General features: G+C 39.9%; 1 non-coding gene across 1 annotated transcript; it reads left to right on the forward strand.

Moving 5' to 3' along the window:
• The first annotated feature begins 20139 nt into the window (after window positions 1-20139).
• Trnat-ugu (transfer RNA threonine (anticodon UGU)) lies at window positions 20140-20214 on the forward strand. Its single transcript has one exon. It is a non-coding gene; the product is annotated as a tRNA-Thr (tRNA).
• Window positions 20215-27377: the final 7163 nt, after the last annotated feature.

A 27377-nucleotide genomic window follows, 5' to 3' on the forward strand; every position in this document is an offset into this window, starting at 1 on the left:
ATGTGCCAGGGTAAAATGACGCAGGATCCATTTACCCCGATGTGGACCCTAGTTCTATTCTGTGAGATCTTTGACGTTAATTAAGCTTTTTGTTTCACGTCTCTGTTCAAATTTAACAAGAATAGCAGTACGTCATTCTATAATGCAATAAATTAAACGAACCATTAAACATGAATTGATAAATGTGCTATGACACACAAATGCAATGAATTTAAGTACGCCAGTTTCAGATGGCAGGCAATAAAGTAAGAAAATCGTCAAGAGACCTTGTGATGCGGTGTAGATGCAGCAGGCTATAGACGCTGGGTTGGCTGTGAACGTCGAAAGCTTTCGGAGTTCCCCAGGCGACGCTTAGAAGACGAACTAGGAATACGAACAAAATGTTCAGTGGTGTTCGGAAAGGACTGGGTAGATTCCAGCCAACTTTCAACACTACATTGGAGCGTGAACTGGTACAACACTTGAAACTATTTGGTACGACTCTGAAGGAGGAGAGACAACTTGCATTCCAAATAGCACAGAAAAGCAAAGAGATATTTTAGTTTTGGGAAAGAAATATTATTCGAAAAAGATCTTTTTGGCGGCAACAGTGATGCTTGCGAAGATTGTCACTGTTTGTACTGCTTGGAACTATACTCGCATTCAACACCCGGAGAACACTGGTTAAGTTTTCAGCAGTGTAATTTGTGGGCACACACTGAATGTGCTGGAGTAAGCCAAAGAACAAAAACCTTTATTTGTCTGCAAATAGGATTGGTGAGAACTATTTTTTTTTCAAAAGCGGAACTAATTTTGTTGTTTCATAGATTTACATCCGTAATTCTACTTTCAGTCTTCACATTTTGTACAATCGAACTGAGAGCCATAATTGATACTGTTGAAGAATTGTTTCTGGAGTACCCTTTTATTTGTTAAGTACAAATCTATTAAATATATCAAATATCTAATAGTTATCTGCATTTCTTACTTTTTCTCACTCCTATGTCATTTTACCTTGACGTCGATCTAAAATGACATACTACGCACTTTTTACAGGAATGTCAAAAACGTATGGTTTATATTAATTTAAAAACTTGGCAGCAAGAAAGAGAAACCTATAAGTGAATGAGCCGCAGTTCTCATACAAATTTTATTTAACATCCTGGTTTATGAGGCAATAATGACCTAAAAACAAAATGGTCCGTCATTTTAACCGGACTTCCCCTACTTCCGTAGCACACAAGTTGTGCATGGACAAGTGTATGTGAAACAGTTGTCGGAGATCTATGAGGAAATTTGAAAGCAGAAGAAATAAATGAAATAGGTCAGGTGCTGTGGTATTATTTATTTATTGTTCTTAAAATAGTATAGCAATAGAAAGTTCATTAAATGCTACTCAGTTTCACTAAATACTAAGTGACTTTTATGAAATTCGTTTGATAAATAATTTGGTTCATAGTGAAAACAATATAAACAGTTTTAACATTATTAGTTACAACTCATATTGTACAAAAAGTAATTCAGATCCAGTATCTGCCACATAAGTGACCTATGCCTTGAAGTGAAATATGCCACTAAATTTTCTCGTACATCGATTCCCCTAGTCCCAGATGGCGGTACACTTTCTAAGGGCACAATAGTATGTCTTTAAACTAATCTATCGCGTTTCCTGACGAAGTTGTTTTGATTATGGAATCCGCCAATTCAGCAAGAAAAAGGCGCCACTTGTTGGCTAGTATTCTAAACAAACATTCGACAAATCTTCGGGCTCTGCTGGGTTCATAGTTAAAGACTTTTTTCGAATGTTAATATTTTTCTTTGATAATGCCGCATTATATTTTAACAAAGCGCAAAAGCTTCCTCAGCAACAAAAACGTACAGAGTCGGTTGGGATTCCTTTTGAAGTGGCTGTGTTAAAGGCATTTTGAGGTTGGCCTATGTAACTACCTTTACGTACCTTTGAATGACCATCCCTTCCGAACGCACTGACATCAGTGTACGTGAAACAATAATCAGCATCCACTACAGACATTATTATTATAGACAAATAGTTTTGTATTTAAAAAATGGTCAGGTGAGAGTAGGACTCGAGCAGACTCCGTATAGACTTAATTATGTATATAGACACTTCATCCATTTCAGAAATCGAGAATCTCAATGATTGATATTCGCAAATATTGATCCCAGGGAATAGCAAGACTTTCGAGACTGTTTTAATTTCAAGTTTGAAATTGGATAACAAATGACAAAAGAAAATTTTTTCTTGTGTGTTAACAATTTTCGAATTTTTCTCCTTTACTTGTACTGTGATTTAAGGACATTGATCTAATTTGTTTAAATATCGCTATTTGGTAATTGTTATCGGCTCAGAGTCTCCTGTGTCTTTGAAATAACACTGTAAAGTAGATAAAATTGTGAAGAATTGCCCCAAAATTAAATAACAGTGGGTGGAGGTGCTGGACGTGAAGAAGGTGTCAAACAACAATGTATTTATTGTTGAACAATGCACTACGGAAACTCTTAAATATTCAGAGTTCTGCATTCTGTGTGTCTTCTTGAAAACTGGATGTTTATGGATTACCGGAAGAAAATCAGTACAATAACACTGAATTACCCCAAAACCATAAACAGTGTCTTACAGAGGTGTGGCTGAATGACATACACAGTGGTGGTATTTGTTAAACATTTAAAGCCTGCTTTTTATGTCAACACTCATTTTCTTGCCAAGGATATTTGAGTGGCTTTAGGATGGTTTAGTGGTGCTGAGGACGAATATAGCAACCATTTATGCAGTTTGGCTCTAGTTTTTGAGATAATGCATGATTTATTCAGAAAATTAGAAAAAATTGCTAATACTGAACTCGAGCGCTACAAACTACAATGAAAAAAGAAAATAATCTTTATAAATAGCTTCTATGAAAACCTGATAGGCATTTGTCCACGTATAAAACATAATTGAAAAATTTCTCTATAAGTATATCATTTTCCGTCCATGACGAACCGCTTCCTGCATGCTTTCCTTTTATAGGTCTCTTCAGAACAGTCACGTTGCAGATTCCAGCAATAATCTGCCATAATATGCCTGTCCCATCTTCCTTTATATCTTTCCTCTATTCCTTTCATATCTTGAAGGAACCGCTCTCCTTGTTCCTCACTGAAATCACCTAGATTACGAGGAAATCGATCCAAGTGGCTGTGAAGGAAGTGCAATTTTATGCTCATGTTAGCTCCTAAGTTTTGAAAGTTAGTGAGCATGTTTTTGACCAGTTCCTCGTAATTGGGAGCTTTATGATTGCCCAAAAAACATTTTACAACAGCGACAAAACTGTTCCAGGCCGATGCTTCAGTGACAGTCATGACACTTGTAAAATTGGTATCGTTGATGAGCCTGCGAATTTGAGGACCATCAAATATTCCTGCCTTAAGTTTTTCACTACTGAGTCCAGGGAACGTATTGCAGATGTATGTGAAGCAATTACCATTTCTGTCTAAAGCTTTGGTGAATTGCTTCATTAGTCCTAACTTAATATGTAATGGTGGAAGAACAATCTTGTCCCTACTAACCAGAGGTTCATTAATGATGTTTGCTTCACCAACAGCCATATGTTCCCTTGGAGGCCATGTTTTCTGCTTCCAATGTTCGTGCTTTGCCCTACTATCCCACATGCAGATAAAACATGGGTGCTTTGTGTATCCACTTTGTTGTCCAAGCAAGAAGTTCACCATTTTCAAATCAACACAAATCAACCACTGGTGCTGCATATACTGAATTTTCTGCAGAACCATCTTGATGTTAGCATATGCTTCACAAAGTTTTGTTGAGTGGGCAATTGGAATAGATGCGTAACGATTGCCATTGTGTAGGAGAACACATTTTAAACTTCTAGTGGAACTGTCTATGAAGAGACGCCAGTCCTCTGGTCTATATTCCGGCAGCCCCAATTCAAGTAAAAGTCCAGATATATTGCTGCAATACACTATAACCTCTTCTTGGTTGAAGTATGGAAGAAGGTTTTCTTCTCTCGTCCGGTAAGCTGCTATTTTAACACTTGGATGAAGACAGTTCTTTTCCTTAAGCCTGGATGCTAAGAGTTCTGATGCTTGCTTTGAAAGATTGAGTTCCCGTATCAAGTCACTGAGCTCCTTCTGGTCGAACTGTTGGGGTTGTGTCTCACGTCCTTCGTATTCCGAACCACTACTTGTACATTCCTCGCCGTGCACCTCGTCATCTGATGATGTTAGCGTGGGTAATGTTGTGAAGGTTGGTATAGGAACATCGTTGCTGTGCACCACCGGTCTTCTTGCTGACTCCAAATCGGGATATTCCCACTTTCGTTTTTTGAACCTATTAAAACCTTTCACATTAACAATGCAAAAATAGCAATCATCTGTATGGTTCTTCTGCTCTCGCCATACCATAGGCACTCCGAAGTTTAAGCTTTTCCTTTTTCGTTTTGTCCACTGCCGTAAGCACTCCACACAGCATTTACAAACTTTATGGGGTGCCCACGCCTTGTCTTGATCTCCAAGTTTAATTCCGAAATATGCCAGATACGCTTCCTTCACAAAAGGAGTGATATTCTTCCTGTTCTTTTGAAGAACGTATTCACCACAAATGTAGCAGAACTCATCTGGATGGTTCACGCAAAGACGGCGTGAAGAACTCATGTTTTCCTAAAACAAAATTGCACAAATACTACATATTATGCAGAACTTTCTTGTATTTTCATGTCAATCACATCCAACAAACATCATTAATTGTTTTGTGTGAAATGAATACTCACCTCTTATTTGCTACGTCACGATGAAAAGGTTCTATCTCCTTGAAGCTGCACTGCACATGTGTGTGACTTTCGACCATCGCCATTTTTCTTGTTTACACTGAACGCTACCTATCGGCTGTTGCAGGGATTACCTCGGCCAAGAAATGAATGTCGAGTACCGCCGAATTCAAATCTGCACAACCCTCAATATCTTCAACACATGCACCGCACAACAGGACTGAACACATGCTGACAGTGTGATGTTTGCATGATGTAATCCTCAACCACACAGATGCACTCCCTGAGCACAATTGTTTAATAAAGATAGTACAATATCACTAATTAAAAAAGAGGTAGCAAATACATTACACCATATATGGACCCTGCAGTCGATATTATCCACATGAAACTCTCATTTCCACAAATAACCTATATCTCAAAAACCAGAGCCAATTTGGAAAAAGTACAAATATACTCGGAATGAGTATCATAACAATATCCCATTTTCGTTCAAACTTCCCTGGCAACGAAAAAAAAATTTTATTTTGTAGAGCTGTGTTAAATATCGCTATTTGGTAATTGTTATCGGCCCAGAGTCTCCTGTGTCTTTGAAATAACACTGTAAAGTAGATAAAATTGTGAAGAATTGCCCCAAAATTAAATAACAGTGGGTGGAGGTGCTGGACGTGAAGAAGGTGTCAAACAACAATGTATTTATTGTTGAACAATGCACTACGGAAACTCTTAAACATTCAGAGTTCTGCATTTTGTGTGTCTTCTTGAAAACTGGATGTTTATGGATTACCGGAAGAAAATCAGTACAATAGCACTGAATTACCCCAAAACCATAAACAGTGTCTTACAGAGATGTGGTTGAATGACATACACGGTGGTGGTATTTGTTAAACATTTAAAGCCTGCTTTTTATGTGTGTATTCTTGAAAAATGGGTGAATATCAGCAAAACAGCCAAAAAACTGAAAAGAGCATAATAAGTTGAAGAAAATACCACTTTGCTGCGATACTTTTATGGAAATTGTGAAAACGAAACCCCGAAACTGCGAGTAGTATTGTATGTTACAGAAAATACCGTTGAGCGCTATACTTGCTGGTAACTGATTAAACAATGCCCCAAAACTGTGAATACCACTGGGTGTGATACTTTACCAATAGGAGCCAACTGCACCAGTGGCGGAGGGGAGGAAGAAATTCTTGGGTTATAAATTGTGGTCATTAAGATGACAGTCATCAGTTTAGGATAAAAGCATTTGGTTAGCAGATTAAACGTAGGCTACTCCATGGGTTTCCGAACTTTTGTTTTTCGCGCCCCTCTACTGCCGAAAAATTGAAACGTCTTCTAAAAGTCAAATTTGGCTGCAGAATCGCTTTTAATTTCCAAAGCTTGTCCTAGCAGTGTTTCCGACAGTACATCTATGTCAACATGAAAAGGACCTATTGGCAGTCCGTAAATGTTGTCACACGAGCTAGGGAAGTAGCGTTTGAATTCGTCAGTTAGATGCTGCAAATATTTGATATTTTATTCTTAGTATCAGTTTGCTTTAAAACCACCATAAAGAGTTCTTCTTCCAGGATTGTAAATAATTTGGGAAAACAGTAATCACTGCAGGCTACAATTTTACGTTTCCAAGGTTGCAGCTTATCAGTATACGCTGTTGTGGCATACATTATTTACGAATCTCCACCTTCCAATTTCAAGTTCATTGTGTTCAATGAATCGAAAATATCTGACAGATAAACCAACACAACGTGAAAAATGGCTTTCGGTGTCAAACACGCAGTTCAGTTTGGTTTTGAATTTTCAGAAACTGAATCACTTCATCTCTAAGTACAAATAATCTAGCTAACATACTTCCTTTTGAGAGCCAGCGTTCTTCCGTACAAAATAGCAATTTTACTCCTTTTAACATGATTCACAACTTTGATGCATAAGTTTAAGATGTTGTTGAGTTCGTCTGGAAGTGTCTTAGCTGCCAAGGCTTGACGGTGCATAACGCAGTGAACTAAAATAAGATACGGATTCTTTTCTTTGACCATCTGCACGAATGATGAGCGAGATCCAAGCATTAACGAGGCGCCCTATGTGCATACGCCGATCAGCGTTCGCCACGAGAGCTCATATTTGCAAAAGAATTCAAGCACCACTGTCATTATATGAATTGCTTTTGAAGTAGTCTGTAAGAAATAACATTTGGTTTTTTGTTTTATTTTGTATGTATCGAACAAAAGTTACCAGCTGAACACAATTCGTAATATCTGTACTCTCGTCTAACTGTATTGCTAAAAATTATGATTCTTTAACGACTTGCACTACCTGATTTGTTATGTTTTCGGGCATATCATCAATCCGACGTTTCACAATATTGTTATAAAGCGGTATTTGTGAAAGATTTTATTTACTTTCTGGTATAAGAACAATATCACCTGCTTTCAACAAACGAGGTTTGATAAGTTTTTCTCCGACAGTATGACATTCCTTAGCCTTTGCGATGAGTGGCTATCGCTACTCATCGCAAAGGCTAAGGAATGTCATACTGTCGTATATATATATACGAGTCGACAGTTCTCTTTCACATCAAGGATACACACGGCTAAACTGCTTGTTTGAACGATACTGAGACAGAATAACTCAGTCCAACAAAGACTTGAGCGACAACGCAGCTTAGAAACAAAACCACAACTGGCAACAATTACTGTATCGTTGACTTGAGAAATCCTATACAGAATACAGTTGGCCCGACGTGTTCGAATCGCGCCGATGTGCAACGATCGATCAAGTTTTCGCATGTGTGCTGCAATCGTGCGCTACGAATTCCAGCCGTCAGATTAGCTACGGTCACTGCGCTTACATCAGACTGAAGATCTAAGACGAAAATGAATCTCAGGGTACCCAGTAAACAGTTCGTCGTAAGTACTAACACATTTGTCTTGATTAAATTGCTACTTTTTTAATAACGTAATGCGTTGTTACCGCTCCCCCTGCCGCAACCCCCCCCCCCCTCCTTACCTCTATACGCCACCTTTATACGGCCCCTCCACAGTTTGAAAACCAATGAACTACTCGGTAGCTATCTTGGGTCATAAATTATGGTAATTATAATGAGTTATGAGCCATTAATCAGATCTTGGATAAACAAAACAACAGGCCAGGTGTGGCGTTTGTTTACATAAGGGCCATTAAATTAGGCCAGCGCAAATAGCCGTTTACACTACAGTATTGAAGAACAGCCATCAAAAAGCACGTCTGCCATTGCACAGACCAAAGATATGTCTCAAAGCAGCGTGTGACCTCCCTGCATGATAAACGGTTGCATCCTTATCATCACCAACGAGTTCAGGGTTTGAGAGTAGAAAATTTCTGACAACTACGGTGTGACATAGAAAAACGGGAACATTTCCACAATCCAATAAAACTAGAAGTGATTAAGGAAAGAAATTGCATTCACAGTAACTGAAACCTTACAACTTTGCCATTTACGAAACATTGGTGGCATTTATCATTTTTAAAAAATTACGTCTCTTAGATGGCGTCACATTCGTGAAATCTGCTGTTGAGACTCGTCATTGACCGCTGCAACATCTCAGCTGGGATACTGCGAATTGCATTCCGAATTCTGTTCTAACTCATCCAGGGTTCTTGGTCGAGTCGTATGGACTTCGCTCTTGAGGTAGCCCCACAAGAAAAAAATCACAAACAGATAAAACTGGCGATGTAGGGGGAGAGGGAATGTTACCATATCGTGAGACCACACGGTTCCCAAACAATTCTCGCATGTATGCCATTGACTGCCGTGCAGTGTGTGATGTCACTCCATACTGTTGAAACCAGGCTTCTTGAACATTTGGAAAGTTGTTCAATGCAGGTGGACCTAACATCTCCATGTAACGATCGGCATTGACAGTTATTGTGTTTCCCTGTTCATGTGCGAAAATACACGGTCCGATAATCCCATGTGATGAAACACCACACCATACTGTCACTTTACTAGCGTGTAAAGGTCGATCAAGAACGTCATTAGGATTTGTGTTTGCCTAGTAACGGTAGTTCTGTTTGTTCACATAACCTGTGAGATGAAACTTGTTTATAAATTCATCGTCATTGTTTATTTGTGTTATGATTTGTTCACGAACCGTAATCGCAACCGGTAATCGTTGTCCTTCACTTGTTGCACCATCTGTAGTTTGTACGTATGACATTTTAAATGAAGATGAAGAACCTGCGAACACTCTCCCGGGACATTCCAACCACTGCTGCTTGCTTACGAATTGAACGCCAAGGGCTCCGTAAGACAGAGCCGCGTACATCAGTGTTCGCTGGAGAACGCACACTTCTTGGTCGTCCTGTTGGTTTTTCTTGAGGGCAGATCCAATCCCTTCAAAGTTATTAATCCAACATTTTATCGCCTGTTTCGACGGAATGGCATCATGACGTCCTAAATTATAAAAATGTCGAAACTCTCTCTGCGCCGCTAGCAAACTATCATCGTTTTTATAAAAAAAATTATGGCTAATGCACCCTGTTGTCCGTTCCACTGATCCATGATTACTAAAACTGGGGACTAGACTTGGCCACTGTTTCTATGTTTCGATACAGTGTGTCGATACCTGGAACTGTTTCAGTGTTTCGGAACGGCTATGGTTCACTGTTTCGAAACAGCGGTGTTTCATTCCGCCCCTGTCTCGGATCTCGAGCCAGACACAGAAACTGTATCGTTGTTTCAAAATAAGACTGTTTCAGTCCACCTGTGCCTGGAACGGACTAATTGTATCGAAACAGTGATGTTTCATTCCGCTCTGTATCGGACGAGATTCCACATACCACTTCATGAAACACTTTCAAGAGTGTCGAAATCTTTTGACAAGCAATAGCATGAAGCTTAATATATCCGAAAATAAAGCTTCGTTTCTAGCTGACTGTCCTATTCCGAAATGGCGTAACATCTGCTTTATAAACACTAACTAAACAATAAAACAACGCATACTCTTCACATTCAAAATAATAAATATGTGAAAATCATTCAGTTAAATTACACTTTTTTTATAACATACGCTTCTCTGTTCATGTACAGTAATCATATTAAGAAACGCAAGTAAGACTACAACATTTTAAATAAAAAAAGGCATGTACATAAATTTGATGTAGGTATAATTGCAAGCAATCTGTTTGACATATCACTGATAGTGTAATGGTGAACGGGAAGCATCGTAAATTTATAGTAACGGTTCGAAACACCTTGAAACACAAAATCTTTTTTCTGTTATATTTTGTTATTTATTCGAATTATTTGGCGTTATTTGTGAGTCTATAGTCACTGTGTCTATTATCCACAATGATTCCCTTTGTGTGCATGGAAATTACCAGGATGGGTATATTAGCCATACTAATGGAATGTGGGAATCCCAGTAGCATATCTGTTGTTTCTGCAGTTTGCTCCCACCTCCAGTTCCGTTCGTGGTGGTTCTTCTGTCTTCAGCTAAGGCTTTCCTCAGCCAATTGAAAAGTATGAAAGTCACATGACACAAAAGCAATGCATTTGCTGCAGGAAATACGAAACTGCCAAGACGCCCAAGTGATAGTTTCATACTTTCTGCGATATGATTAGCGCTCTCGCTCCTCATTTGTGTTTATATGGACATACTTATACAGTAGACATTCAAGATGATAAAATGTGTAGGTTTATTAGATTAAAAAACACAAACTGTTTCACTGTTTCGAAACAGTGTATCGAAACATTACATTGTACTGTTTCATTTGTTTCGAAACATTTACGTGTTTCAGTTTGCCCACCTCTACTGGGTAGACTTGGCCACTGTTTCTATGTTTCGATACAGTGTATCGATACGCGGAACTGTTTCAGTGTTTCGGAACGGCTGTGGTTCACTGTTTCGAAACACCACTGTTTCATTCCGCCCCTGTCCCGGATAACCGCACCAGATTCGATCTCGAGCCTGACACAGAAACTGTATCGTTATTTCAAAATAAGGCTGTTTCAGTCCACCTGCGTTTGGAACGGACTAATTGTATCGAAACAGTGATGTTTCATTCCGCTCTGTGTCGTACGAGATTCGGGCTCGGCACAGATACTGAAACACAACATAACACTTCATGAAACACTTTCAAGAGTGTCGAAATCTTTTTGGCAAGCAATACAATGAAGCTTAAGATATCCGAAAGTGAAGCTTCGTTTCTAGCTGACTGTCCTATTACGAAATGGCGTAACATCTGCTTTATAAACACTAACTAAACAATAAAACAACGCATTACTATTCACATTCAAAATAATAAATATGTGAAAATCATTCGATTAAATTACACTTTTTTTTATAACATACGCTTCTCTTTTCATGTACAGTAATCGTATTAAGAAACGCAAGTAAGCCTACAACATTTTGAATAAAAAAAGACGTAGAGTGACAGTTATTAGACATATACATAAATTTGATCTAGGTATAATTGCAAGCAATCTGTTTGACGTATCACTGATAGTGTAATGGTGAATGGGAAGGGCTGGGAAGCATGGTGACTTTATAGTAACGGTTCGAAACACCTTGAAAGACAAAAATTTTTTCTGTTATATTTTGTTATTTATTCGAATTATGTGGCGTTATTTGTGAGTCTATAGTCACTTTGCCTATTATCCACAATGATTCCCTTTGTGTACATGGAAATTAGCAGGATGGGTATATTACCCATACTAACGGAATGTGGGAATCCCAGTAGCATATCCGTTGTTTCTGCAGTTTGCTCCTCCTTCCAGTTCCGTTCGTGGTGGTTCTGTCTTCAGCTATGGCTGTCCACAGCCAATTGAAAAGTATTAAAGTCACACAACACGAAAGCAGCGCATTTGCTGCAGGAAATACGAAACTGCCAAGACGCCCAAGTGATAGTTTCATACTTTCTGCGAAATGATTAGCGCTCTCGCACCTCATTTGTGTTTATATGGACATACTTATACAATAGACATTCAAGATGATAAAATGTGTAGGTTTATTAGATTGCAAAACACAAACTGTTTCACTCTTTCGAAACAGTGTATCGAAACATTACATTGTACTGTTTCATTTGTTTCAGTTTGCCCATCTCTACTACTGGGGACTGTTTACTCGCTGTCACGAACCCGCAGTGCCGCCACCCGCCCATGGCTGCCACTACTCATTTCAAACATTCCCGTTATTCTGTGTCAGCCTGTAATTCGTTTTGTGAATGGATAGTTCAGCGATGTGAGAATAAGGCCAATTTCCTAAGCAACGTGTCGTTCAAAAGTTCACAGATGAGCCACACTCCACCAGGGATGTGTTCTTTGTCATAACAGCCATATCAAGTTGCGGCACTATCTTCACGTCCCAATCGAACTCTACGCCACAAAAGCGATTTGCAGTGAATGTAAGCGGCTAAGCGCCGGTGTTACCAGTTATCGCGTGATCAGGACGTATCTCGGGCGGTCACGATCGAATGGAGTGAGATATAAGGTTTTCTTCGAACAAGTTCTTGAAAAACTGCTGAAGAATGTACTGCTTGACATGCTTTAGCAGATATGAATGAAACTCTTGCTTAATTTTCTGTGCATGTACATAATGTATTCAATGCAACATATCCTACGTACTGGACCGGCATGGCCACCTCACTATTCTGGTCTGCGCTTCTTGATTTTTTCCGAGAGGGGGGGGGGGGGGTTGTGTACTTGGTAAAGAGTGCCAGAGCTCCTTACGAAGATGTTATGCCTGTAATGAATATCGTGATCCCCATTTCGAACACCTTCTGTGTGCTCTGATTGTTCTTGTTGTTTTGACATTCGACAGCTTTCACTGACAGAATTATTTTCGAGACCGTAAGTTCGATTACTGTATCAGCTCTTTGAATTAATGCGTAACTTTTTGAATCAGCCTGTATAATAACACGACGACGTGCCCATACACCCCAAAAATCATTCTTAATTTAATGAACTACTCCATAGATCCAATTGACTGCTGGCTTAGTTATTACGCATCATGTATCAAGATAGCAAAACCAAAATTTGGTTAATATCAACGTCGTTCTCTGCGCAACCACGTGAAAGTCTGAGGGAGTATTTGTGTTTTCGCATCATTGTGCATGTGCGTGCAAGTAATGCATTATATACAGAAAGAAAGAAAGCATTTCACGCATCGTCGATAAGGTCATTAGACAGACGGAGCCCACGCTAACCATATCCACTGGAAACTTCAAGTGTAGTACTTTATTCGATGAATGGTATCATTGCCAAACACTAATCTATTCATCAAGTTTTATATGTTCTGTGAACATCTTTAATCAAACTGGCAGTCATTCTCTTTTTCTTCCACTGTTAAGTATTAGCAGACTATGATTTCACTGTAATGTTCTTGTACAATGAAAGCTGTAACAGCATTTATTAAATTAACCGGTCGTTATTATTTCCAACTTTTTTTCATTTCTGTCTGTATGGCTTACTTTTATCAGACGGTGCATATGCAGCAATGTTAAGGAAGTAGAGGATGTCGCAAACTTCTGTTACCTTCGAAGAGACTTATCTCAAGACGCAGTAATAAACAGTGAGATTAGCAGCAACATTCCGATAGCAGTAGCTACCACGGAAACTTACATCACCTTTTGTGAGCTACCTGCTTGATCACTTGGTTGATCCTTATCGGTTACTGATTGTTTCCTAATAATTACAACCATTTGTAGTGATCGGGTGGAGTTCCTAAACCACAACGGATTGAGATGTCAGTATTAGTTTATTACATCTATTGTCGAAACCTAGCACCGAATTCTAATAAAAAAATAATAACATGATATTAGAATGAAACTTCAACTTTCATGAATTCTTCAACGTTGGACGAAATTCTCTGCTTGTGAATAACTACTCAGTATTATTAGTACAGTTTTCCCGACAGACGGCCGTAAAATTCAGTCCGTTGATCGATTACTGTTAGACTGTTTCGCCGCCCGTCTCTCGAACTCCTCCTTTAACGACTGCTGTGCTGTCGCGCGCTCGAGAACGAGCAACCACAAAACTCATTGTCGAGCCCAGAGATAGTTAACAAAGTTGTCACGCTTCACAGAGGTTACATTCGTTCTCTTGCCGATAGAGACGCAGCAACGGTGAGCTACCTGAGAAACTAACGTTTAGCAAACATCTGACGCACCGGCAAAGAGAAGTCACAGGTAAGTAATTAACACGCGTGTGAGGAAAAAAAAGGATACAAAGGAATGAGGGATACTATAACAAGAGAGTCGCTTATGAGGCTAGGTAATATATCAGCATGCATGCCATAACAGTGTGCTTAAATTTTTTTTTTAGATAAAACTTTTTTAACAAACCTTTTTCGGTAGGCTTTTGAAAGATTAGTATCATGTTTGAATGATATTGTTTCTGACGAAGGGAGTCAGCATACAGGTCAATAATATATAGAAAAGTATTTATGAACAGATTGGGCATCAAATATTGGCCATTTGTTAATTAATTAGTGAACTTTTAATTATTACCGTGTAATTGTTCCTGGTAAATGTTATATTTTGCCTGCTACGTTAATTCTCCATATGATTTTTTTGGAAGAGCATTTTTGGTTTTGTCAGTATAAATCATTTGTGTTTCAATTCCCATTAAAAAGTAGACATATTTCACTAAAAACCAGTTTCTCATTCGAAATAGTTAAAGAACAAAAAAGTTACAAATTTTATACAAAAGCTTATTATTTGTTTGTTATTTCTATGTAAGTTACGGCAACAGTAATAATTTAGAAGCATAAGAACCCATTCACAGAAATTAGCTGATTCGCTGCCTGTGTCTACATAATATGCCTTTATTTGCTTGTAGCCCTTGAAAGCGGACAACTTATTTACCCTGTAGCACAGAGTATTAGTAATGGCCAAATAGTGGTACGATGCTCGGTTATAACATGATTTTTGAGCAGAGATTTAAAACATTTGAGTTAGTAGGATAATAGTGGTGAATTGTTCGTTGTATTCAAACCCTCATTAACTTTTATAGGAAAGCAGTGAATCGTGGACGGACTAAGTTTTCTTTTATTTGCGTATTTTTATTTGATATTTTTGTTCTATATATGTATATCGTGAAACGCACAATGCAAAAGTCTGAGAGAGTCTTAAAATTTGTCAGTCTCTGTCCGATGTCTACGTTTATTGTTTCAAATAACAGCAACATAATACCGAAAATAGATTATTCCATAATACAGTAATTTTGAGCGGTTTTCAACTCAGGTTAAACTGGAGAAGAAAAGAAAAAATCCGGTATAACCGCCAAGCCTAGCGAGGTTGTAAGCCCGTTAAATTTATATGCACAAGCAGAAAATTTTGTTAAACACAACTGGGCTGACAAACATGATTCTTATAACGCTTGAATACTATGTTTGGCTGTGAAGTGATCAGTATGACTTCTTGGAAAAGCGAATTTTGTGCTGTTGATAACCTTTTTTTTTTTTCTTTTTTTCATTCGAAGGGCTCGACAGTTCGTAGATCGAAATAAAATCGAATTAAGTTCATGCGGGCTCTACAGTCGCATTTACTTGTAGATTAATTAGTCTGAAGGGCGCTGACATGCGTTTTCAGGACACAGTTTGTCGTACAAGGCCTTAAAATATTACCGGTCAGTCGGAGGTTCCTAGTACCAGTGTATTACTCACTAGTAATTCTCCTACTTGAAGACGGTACAAAATCGCGATTTTTCCAGCAAACGGTAATTCTGTATTAAACAATAATTTTGTTGTGTAATACCAGAGACAATAAACACGGCTCCCGACACACTTCGCCGCCATTCGCCCCACTCTGGCGGCAGTTGTCACGTGACGTAGCAACTTGGAAGGTGCTGCGCGCAGGAAACACACTTGAGTAACGAGGCTGCCTTTCGCTTGCTCGTAAACAGAGCAGCGGTTAAAGTTTTAATTGGCCCTCTACTGTGCGCAGTTAATTGGCAGGATGTCCAGAAGACGACTCCGTGCTCCTTAAAGCGTCCGCCCTTATCTCACCAGATACCACCAGTATACTCTATTGACGTAAATCATAGTTTCACAATTATACATCCTGCTGGACGTTAAAACCGAAACACCTTGGCATATAACAAATGTCAAATTGTATGTGTGTCACTGCTTTGATGTGCAAACGATTAGCATATCAGAGCAACGGCGCAAAGTAGATGAATATTATTTATGTCAGACAGGAGTCGTTCTAATGTATGCGTCGTCACATCTATACCAATAGATGCAAACACTCACTACATTTACATGCGACACATCTTCCGAAAGACGAAAAGCGGATTTCAGAAACCGTTTTCCGCTGTCGTGTTTACATGTTAAGGTCCGAAGCGGAGTTCTTACGTCACTCAGTTAAATATGGCTGGCGTCTGGAAAACAGCTGTTCCTGTTTTCGATTTAGTCACCACAATTGCAATTTCTCTTCACTTAAATATTAGAGGTAGACAGTTTCAAGCTCAGTCTAATATTTCTGCTTCTCCTTCACTGCGCAATAAGTCATACCGTCCATATTAGTCGAATATTTTGAAATCAAGATGTAACCTGACAATAAGCACGTTCGAAACACGGTTGTGCGTTTAACATGGGAGCGAAAATTGTTTGTGGAAGTGAGAACCGCACTTCAGAGCCGATTTTGGAGTCGTTTACATGAGCAACCAGAAATTCGTGAAGATTGTGAAATCTGTTTACGAAATCTGGTTTTGGGAGCCCCTTGTAAACATAGTGACGACTTATTCATTTGTGTGGTCATAGTGTCCCAAGTTGCTTTATAATTCTTGAGGGTATTTTTGTTCTTCCGTTGCAACTACAAAAATGCGTGATTTTGTCACCAGACGCGTTTCGCTTTATTGAGGTAAGGCGTCATCAGTTGTCTGTAATTAAGTTATTTACATTTAGATTTGTTGTTAGATCGAAAAACAGCTCGTTGAGAATAGGTTGATTTGTACTTACGGTGATTTTTCGGCTGATTTCTCGCTAGCAGACGGCATTTCCCGATGTAAGCGAGAAATCAGCCGAAAAATCACCGTAAGTACAAATCAACCTATTTTCAACGAACAGTTTTTCGATCTAACAGCAAATCAAAATGTAAATAACTTAATTACAGACAACTGATGATGCTTTACCTCAATAAAGCGAAACGCGTCTGGTGAAAAAATCACGCATTTTTGTAGTTGCGACGGCAGAACAAAAATACCTCAAGAATAGTGACGGTTAATGTGCAAGTTCAAGCTCGTCCGACAGAGATCAAAAACGCTGCCTGCTCTTCTACCTTTCTGACACAGAACAGTAAGTGTCGAGTGAACATGGAAAACGAAAAAAGAATGGTTAAAATTTGAACTATTGGATGTTATATGCAAAAGTTAAGACAGAGTGAAGAAGCGAACGTCTTAACGCAAATGACGGAATAATTTTGTGCGACCGTAGACGAAATATATTTAATAGTGAATTTGAAAGAAGTACACGGACAAAATCCGGTCACTGAAGAATTGCATGTATCAAAATGGCCGTACTGTTTGCTGTTATTTGCGTAATGAGATTTCCGTAAGGAGGCTTAGCGCGTACGAATCACCACTGAACGTATAATGTTCTATTGCAAACAATATATTTTTAATAAGCAGTTCATGAAATAAAATTCTATTTTATCAAACAGTGTTAGTACTTCCTTACCTGATGCTAAAAATCGCAAAGTTACAGTTAAGTCGTTCTGTTACGCTAATTTCTTTTCTGAATTTGATATCTTGCTTTGATACAAGCTGATCAGAAATTAGCTGGTTTTATTCTAAAAAAAATTCGAAAACTGCACTGAACCCTTAATAACCTGTTCAAGTATTAATTACTGTAGGCACCTAAATTTTCACTTCTCAAAATTCAACCAGAAAAGCATATATACAGTTTTTTCTTCTACTCTAACATCTTTAGAATACTAACACAGGCCGCGATTTTGCGTTTCGATGCATTTAACATGGCACGCCAAATGAAACGTATGTACGGCCCAGGACACATTTGTATGCAGCATGCAATAGGCTCTGAGCACTATGGGACTTAACTTCCGTGGTCATCAGTCCCCTAGAACTTAGAACTACTTAAACCTAACTAACCTAAGGACATCACACACATCCATGCCCGAGGCAGGATTCGAACCTGCGACCGTAGCAGTCCCGCGGTTCCGGACTGCGCGCCTAGAACCACTAGACCACCGCGGCCGGCACAGCAGCATGCAATAACTATCAGTAAACAGCCGTTGACGTTGCTGAGTAACGGTCATGCAATATCTGTCAGATGTAAACGCACGTAAGAATGCCGCAAATATATGATAAAGTTCGGGAACTGTCAGATACAAATCCATGACTTGTATTTCTTGCGATTTCTGTCGGTATGTCAATAGTGAAAGAGATTTTGCCGCCGCCAGGCGAAATATGTTCCTGGAGAAAATAGTCAGACATAAACGCATTTGTGTGTAGCATACAATAACTGTCCGTAAACAGTTTTTGATGCTGCTGAGAATCATTTACACAATAACTGTCAGATGTAAACGCACGTAAGAAGACCGTACATATATTATAAATTTCGGGAACTGTCAGATAAATATCCTAGACTTATATTTCTAATCATTTGTGTCAATATATAAGTAGTCAAAGAGTTTTGCGTCCGCCAGTCGAAATACATTTCCGAAGAAAAGTGTCAGATGTAAACGCGCTTTATGCTTTCTGTAGATCACGTTACGGGTTTGACTTCCAGATACCGCATTTGAGCCGGCCGGAGTGGCCGTGCGGTTCTAGGCGCTACAGTGTGGAACCGAGCGACCGCTTCGGTCGCAGGTTCGAATCCTGCCTCGGGCATGGATGTGTGTGATGTCCTTAGGTTAGTTAGGCTTAATTAGTTCTAAGTTCTAGGCGACTGATAACCGCAGAAGTTAAGTCGCATAGTGCTCAGAACCATTTGAACCGCATTTGAATGTTACTTGTTTGTGGGAATACTGTGCTATGCTTCGTGTAAGAAGGAAAAACCTAGACCAGGATACGTCAAATTTTGCCAACGACATGGCTCAATGATTAGCACTCCGGACTCACATTCGCGAGATGATGATCAACTACTCGATGTACTCGTATTAACTGAAGTGTAAAGATGTTAGATGAAAAAATACCTTTCATTTATTCTCCATTTTCCTCGTTAGTTTTTCATGAATCTTATTAATTTATCTTATTCTCTAATACATTCATTTTGTGCTTTACATACCAACTCGTCAGGATTTTCAACTTCGTACGTAAACAATTCTATTACAAACCTTCTAGCATATCTCTGCTTTATATGAAACCTAACTGATTATACAGTCTCTGAAAATAAGACTATCTTGAATGTATAATCGTAGACTTCTGATTCAGTTGACTTTAGGGCATCGGAATAAAAGATGTATGAAATGGTTTCCTCTTGTCTTCTCAGAAGCAGATATCTTGGGTGTAGCAAACCAGCTAAAATCACTTGATAAAGGCTTGTCCTCCGGTTCAGATTATATACCAATTAGATTCCCTTCTGAGTATGCTGATACAATAGCTCCGTTATCAACAATTAAATACAACCATTTGTTCGATGAAAGATCCGTATCTAAAGACTGGACAAGTTGCACAGGCCACACCAACACTCAAGAAACGAAACGGTCATCCGCTGAATTACAGACCCCACATCACTGTCGTCATTTGCAATACGATTTTGGAAGATGTACTGTGTTCGAACAATATGAATTACGGCAAGGAAAAAAGATCGGTTATCACACAGTCAGTTCGGATCCGGACAAATGCGCCGTCCTTGTGAAACACAACTAGTTCTTTATTCTCACGAAGTACTGAATGCTATCGATAGGGATCTCAAACTGATTCCATATTTCTAGATTTCCAAAAGGCATTTGATAGTGATACTCACAAGTTGCTTCTAACAAAATTGCGTTCCTGTGGAGTATAGTCTCAGTTCTCCTGTCGGAATGATCACAATTCGTACTAACTGATGGAAAGTCATCGAGTAAACCATCGTGATATCTATATGAAGATGGTATCTGTTTTTTCGGTTATGTCCGAAAGAACAGATACCATCGGCGACCATGCAGCTCTCTTAGAATGAAATGATAATTAAATCAAGACCCTAAGCTGCCGACATGTCCGAAACAATAGATACCATCTTCATATAGTTAAGGCTAACCGGCCAGTGACCTTCTCCTTCTGTGCTGGATGCACACGCATTGCCCGAACTCTTACGGGACTCGGTAAGATTGTCTGCCGCTAGTTATGAGTGTAATGGGCAGGGGCACTACGAATGTAGTGTGTAGACATTAAGTTGGGAATGTGGGTCTCACGGGGAGCGTGCAAGGGATAAATTCCTGCAGTCGCACTATCCTCTGTGCCCTGGGTGGCTCAGATGGATAGAGCGTCTGCCATGTAAGCAGGAGATCCCGGGTTCGAGTCCCGGTCGGGGCACACATTTCAACTGTCCCGGTTGATGTATATCAACGCCCGTTGACAGCTTACGGTCTTCATTTAATTATCATTTCATCGTGATATCTGTCGTTCCCCAATGAAGTGCTATAGGTCTTCTGCTGTTTTTGAGCCATATAAATGATTTAGGAGACAAACTGAGCAGCCATCTTAGGTCGTTTACAGATGATGCTGTCATTTTCCATCTAGTAAAGTCTTCAGAAGATCTAAACCAACAGCAAAATAATTTAGACAACTTATCTGCATGTTGCAAAAAGTGGCAATTGACTTAAATAAAAGTATGAGACCATCCACATGAGTACTAAGTGGAATTCGTTAAATTTCGGTTACACGGTAAATTATACAAATCTAAAGGCTGTCAATTCAACAAAATACCTAGGAATTGCAATTACGAACAACTTAAAATTGGAACAATCGATAGATAATGTTGTGAGGAAGACAAACCAAATATTGTGTTTTAACGGCAGTACACTTCAACGCTGGCTATACCACGCTTGTCCGTCCTCTGCTGGAGTATTGCAGTGGAGTATGGGATCCTTACTGGGTAGGATTGACGAAGGACATCGAAAATGTTCAAAGGACGGGAAGCTCGCCTTCTATTATCGCGAAGTAGGGGAGAGAGTGTCACGGGTATGGCACGCGAATTGGTGGACAATCATTAAAACAAAGACGTTTTCATTGCGGCGAGGTCTCTTCACGAAATTTCAACCTCAAACGTTCTCTTCCGAATCGGAAAATTGTATGTTGACACGCACCTACATAGGAAGAAATGCTCATTGTAATAAAATAAGACAAATCAGAGTTCGCACAGAACGTTTGAAGTGTTGGTTTCTCCTGCGCGCTGTTAAGAGAGTGGATCGGTAGTGAGATAGTGGTTCGATGAACACACTGCCAGATATTTGAGTGTGAATTGCAGAGTGGGCATGTAACTGTAAATTTACATCTGTACTCTGCGAACCAGCCGGCCGCTGTGGCCTAGCGGTTCTAAGCGCTTCAGTCGGGAACCGCACTACCGCTGCGGTCGCAGGTTCGAATCCTACCTCTGGCATGGATGTGTGTGATGTCCTTAGGTTAGTTAGGTTTAAGTAGTTCTAAGTCTAGGGGACTGGTGACCTCAGATGTTAAGTCCCATAGTGCTTAGAGCCACTTGAACCATTTTCTGCGAACCATTTCGAAGTGTCTTTCACGTGCTTACGTCTATCAAGATCAAAAAAGAAAGTAGAATTCGTCGTGTATCACGTAATTCTTCTACGTCTTTTGTATTTTATATCCCGTGCCCAAATGTATTTCTCCTGACGTGTTCTAGTTTAACTCCGCTTAGCACTGGTTTTTTCTCGCTCACGAAGTTCGCGTCCTCTCTGGAACGGCTTTTAACACTTCGGCTCCAACAGCTTTCGTTGGTTTCATGGTATTTCGTGTCGATTGTTGTTTTGATTGCTTTCTGTTGTCCAACGCGAATGGCCGTCAGTTGCCGACATCGGTTGCTGTGGTCGACTAGAATCGATTCCGCGACCACACGCTAATTGCAGTAGTTTGTGCATTTTCCGAAATCTATTTCTGCGGTTACCGATGGTAGCCAACGCTCTCAAGCGTAAAATATCTAGAAGGCTCTGTGCTAGCCCATATGAAAAGTAAATAGGGACTCCAAGTAACTGCTAGCATAATGTCATGATGAGCAACGAAGAAAAACAGGATCAGTTTTTTTTTTGGGGGGGGGGGTTGTAGCGATTTGACAGTCACATACTCGATCCTCTTTTAACATGGGATGATAATTATTGTCTTTAACGATCTTATAATTAGGGCGCACAGCCAATGACAAATATTATCGTCACTAAAACCGCTAAATCTCGTAAAAAATATCGACAGCTTCAAAAATAGGATTTTTTTAAAATTTATTTATTTAATGTGATATGATTAGGGCCATAAGGCCTTCTCTTAAATTGCACCACGATTTCACACATACTGCAAAAATTTCAGCCTGACAAATAGTATTAAAATGATTTAAGTGTTTATAGTGACAATGTCAGTTGGTACTACTTACTATGTAGTAATAACGTTAATACTGACAGTACTTTACTACTGCTGCTGGTGCCATTAATAGCAATAATAATAATAATAATAATGGTAGTTTCACATACAAAAAGAATTTATACGTGTACAAAATAGATATTTTCTGATATAGCGAGTTCTGGGGAAAGGAAACTGAAGAAGACTGCATCAACTAAGAATACTGAAGAATGAGGAAGATCTGGTTGGAAAGAAAATTGTGCAAGGCTAACGAGTGCGACACAGGAAAAATGGTAAGCATTATTATTGGTTTAATAGATATGTCATTAAATACCTTCTGAAACTGGAGATGTTATTGAGTTCTCTAATACAGGGCGTTTCAAAAAGAATTACGTATAACGAATGCATATATATTTATTGAACTTTAAGACATACGAATATGAAACTGTACACACATATTTACGAACCTGTCAAGTTCAGATTACAAATGTTCAATATGTCCTCTATCAGCGACACGAACAATATCACATCGATACTCAAATTCCTCCCACACTCAGGCAAGCATATGTCCTTTGTCACTGATGTTATGGCAGTACGCATCCGGTTCTTCAACTCTTACAGGTTCTTGTGGGAGTGGTGGTACGTAAACGTTGTCTTTAATGAAACCCCACAGGAAGAAGTCAGAAGGTGTCAAATCCGGTGAGCGTGGAGCCCAACTGAGACATGCTAAGTCGCCAGCTCCTTGACGACCGATCCAACGGTTCGGTAGAGTTTCATTCAGATATTCACACACTTGGCGACCCTGTCTTGTCGAAAAATGAAGTTGTCTTCGTGCAGCCTAGGCAACAACTAGTTTTGTAACATAGCGAGATACTGCTGACCGTTAACCGCTTTTCCATCAAAAAAGAAGTGATTGCGTGTGGGTTCTGTAGGCCCAAATTCGAACATTGTGTTTGTTTACCTAATCACTAACATGGACAGTTGCTTTATCAATGAACACGATGCGTTGTACGAAAGTGTTATCATTGTCAATAGCATTAAGAATCTCGTTACAAAATGCCACACGTTTGCGTTTGCCATTAGGACGCAGAGCGTGTAACAGCTGTAACTTGTATGGCTTCATAACCAACCGACGTCTCAAAACACGCCAAATTGGCGCAGCGATCGATAGTTTGGACAAAATAATACTTTAAAATATGTATATTGTCCGCAGCTCGTGGTCTCGTTCGATACCCAGCGGGGTCTGGGATTTTTACCTGCCCCGAAATGACTGGATGTTGTTGTGTCATCGTCATCATTTATCCCCATTACGGTCAGAGGAAGGCAACGGCAAACCACCTCCATTAGGATCTTGCCTAGTAGGGCGGTGTGATTCTCCCACATCATTCCCCTACGCTCTGTCAATAAGCATGGGGACTTCATTTCCATTCCAATACGTATATTCTTTTTGAAACACCTGTATAATGCGGGAGGTTATTCCACAGTCGGGTTCCAGCTACTGAAAAGGACTTCGAGAAAGCGGCTGAACGATGGAGTGGGACAGAAAGGTTTTTGCTCTGATGGGCACGGATGGTTTCTCCTATGTTGTTCAGACAAAACCGTTAATGCTAACGAGAGATAAGGCGAACAGTGTACATTGATAACGCTGTAGAGTAGACAGATAGTATGGAAATCTCTGCGCTTGTCTGCACGTTGCTAGGATAGCCGTGCATGTTACAGTGAAATATGATCAAAGAGTCGAACGTCACAGATATAATGAACACAGGCATCCATAACCAGTTCCACGCACCGTGAACGTTCCCGAGAAAGGTGTTGCAGGATAAAATAGTTAAAAGGTTAAGTGTTTGTACAGTTTTCTTTTTCAGGTCAAAAGGGAACAGCTTTTTATATTTTTGTAGAGCAGGGACAGATGCTGATGCCTTCTTATACATTGCCGTTACGTGCTCAGTCCAATTTAGATTTTCATCTATTATTACTCCTAGACTCTTTGCTGAAGAAGAGATATTGATATTTGCCCTATTTAGCACCAACCAGTACGCAAGGATTTTGGATGGGTTTAACTTTATCACTGTATCCTGCGCACATTTTGATAGTGCACACTCGTTCAAATGGTTCAAATGGCTCTGAGCACTATGGAACTTAACATCTGAGGTCATTAGTCCCCTAGAACTTAGAACTACTTAAACCTAACTAACCTAATGACATCACACACATACATGCCCGAGGCAGACTGAAGCGCCTAGAACCTCTCGGCCACAACGGCCAGCGCACACAAGTCGGTATTGAGATTCTCGACAGCTGTCTTTAGGTTTATTGGTTATGCACTTACATGCAAATAGTGAGCAAGAGCGTACTTCCGGTATCTGCTGTAGAACAGAACTGATGACGCATCATTGGCATAGAGTGAAAAAAGTGTAGGACGCGTGATACTAGCTGTCTCCAATGTGATTTTATGCTAGTGGACATGACGCATTGATGGCGAGACGTCAGGTGTGAGCAAAACCACTGCACTGCACTTGGAGACAAATTTAGGCTGCTAAATTTGACACGTAAGCTGTTGTAGACAGTGGCAAAAAAATTGCTGAAATCTAAGAAGCACATGACAGTCGACTCTTGTGGAGCCATGGCAACCTTCTGCTGGATGAATTCCACTCTCTGTCTTTATAAAAATAGAAGTTGTACTGCAATGTTTACGGAAACCTGAACGGAATTCGTGTAGTTGGCTGTTTGTGGTTAGGTAGTTTGTTTGCTGATCGTGGACTGTATATTCTAAGGCCAACGACAGTTCAAGAATAATGCAAGTAGATCGGTAATCAGAGGGTGCGTCCTTTTAACGCAATGGCTTAATTAGTTCCTGTTTTCAGGTGTCAGGGAAAACACTAGTGGTAAAGGAGTGGCTGAAGATATATGGCTTTTTTGGGCGAAGATTTCATGAGACGGTAAGCGAACATGAATAAATATAATTTGCGTTGACAGCGACAGTTCTTAGAGTGAAGCCTCGACTTAAAGCGAACAAAGGAAAGCCCGCTAATCAGTTTGCGGCGGCGCCCCGGCGTGTCGTGGCTTCTGGGGGGAAGCCAGCCCGGGCGCTCTTCCACTCAGCCGGCATTCCGGACATTGACCGGCTCACAGTGAGTCACAGCCACGTCACAGTCTGACGACACAGCTCTAGCAACGTGCACACTAGATGAACACGCACTGGCGTATGAGAACATGAGCCACGAATGCATCTCACAACGTAATTCACAATGGTTCAAATGGCTCTAAACGCTATGGGACTTAACATCTGAGGTCATCAGTCCCCTAGACTTAAAACTACTTAAACCTAACTAACCTAAGGACGTCACACACATCCATGCCCGAGGCAGGATTCGAACCTGCGACCGTAGCAGCAGCGCGGTTCCGGACTGAAGCGCCTAGAACCGCTCGGCCGCAGCGGCCGGCAATTCACAATGGTGAGGAGAAGGATGGAGTTTCGAGCGAAATAATCGTTGAAGGTACAGACGCAGTATCGAACGGAAGGTATAGATACTTTAACGATGAATATATAGAGGCGGAAGAAAAATATGGTACTCATAAAACTATCGAAGGAAAAGTATCGACGCTTTGAGATATCGCATTGCTACCAAATGATTTATTTGAGTCATCAATCTTCTGACCGGTTTGATGCGGCTCACCAGGAATTTCTCTTCTGTCCTATCCTTTTCATCTCAGGGTAGCAAATGCACTCTAAGTCCGCAGTTATTTGCTGGATGAATACCAGTCTCTGTCTTCCCCTACCGTTTTTATCCTCTGTAACTGCATCTAGTACCATGGAGATTATGTTATTCCCTGAAGTCTTAACAGATGTCCTTATAATCCTGACTCCTCTTCCTGTCAGTGTTGTCGACATATTCCTTTCTTCGCCGATTCTGCAGAGAACCTCCTCATTCCTTACATTATGATTCCACCTAATCTTCCACATTCTTCTGTAACACCACATCTCAAATGCTTCGATTCTCTTCTGTTGCGGTATTCCCAAAATCCATCTTTCACCACCATGCATTTCTGTGCTCCAAACGTACATAGTCAGAAATTTCTTCCTCAAGTTAAGGTCCATTTGACACTAGCAGACTTCTCTTCGCCAGGAATGTCTTTTTTTGCCACTGCTATTCCGCTTTTTGTGTCTTCCATGCTCCGTTCGCCATAGATTATCTTGCTCCCCAGTTAGCAGGTTTCCTTAATTTTGGATGCTTCGTGGTCACCGATTTCTCGATGTTCTCATTTCCGCTACTTCTCATTAGTTTCGTCTTACTTCGGTTAACTCTCAATCCATATTCTGTTTTTATTTTATTTATTTTTTTATTTATTTATTGTTCCGTGGGACAAAATTAAGGAGAAGTCTCCATGGTCATGGAACGTCAGTACATGAAATTATAACACGATAGTAGAAACAGATAAAATGAAATGTAATAAACATATTCAGGCGACAAGTCGTAAGTTTAAATAAAGAAAATCAACAATATAACACTGGAATTTGCTTAATTTTTCAGCTCTTCCAAGAGCTCATCGACAGAGTAAAGGAGTGAGCCATGAGGAAACTCTTCAGTTTAGATTTAAAAGTGTTTGGGCTACTGCTAACATTTTTAAGTTCTTGTGGTAGCTTATTGAAAATGGATGCAGCAGAATACTGCACTCCTTTCTGCACAAGAGTCAAGGAAGTGCGGAAGCATGCAGATTTGATTTCTGCCTAGTATTAACTGAGTGAAAGCTGCTAACTCTTGAGAATAAGCTAATATTGCTAACAACAAATGACATTAAAGAAAATATATACTGTGAGGGCAATGTCAGAATTCCCAGACTACTGAATAGGGGTCGCCAAGAGGTCCTCTTGGGTAAAATATTCCGGAGGTAAAATAGTCCCCCATTCGGATCTCCGGGCGGGGACTACTCAAGAGGATGTCGTTATCAGGAGAAAGAAAACTGGCGTTCTACGGATCGGAGCGTGGAATGTCAGATCCCTTAATCGGGCAGGTAGGTTAGAAAATTTAAAAAGGGAAATGGATCGGTTAAAGTTAGATATAGTGGGAATTAGTGAAGTTCGGTGGCAGGAGGAACAAGACTTCTGGTCAGGTGACTACAGGGTTATAAACACAAAG

Source organism: Schistocerca cancellata, chromosome 2 (assembly GCF_023864275.1).
Source record: "Schistocerca cancellata isolate TAMUIC-IGC-003103 chromosome 2, iqSchCanc2.1, whole genome shotgun sequence".
Classification (NCBI taxonomy): domain Eukaryota; kingdom Metazoa; phylum Arthropoda; class Insecta; order Orthoptera; family Acrididae; genus Schistocerca; species Schistocerca cancellata.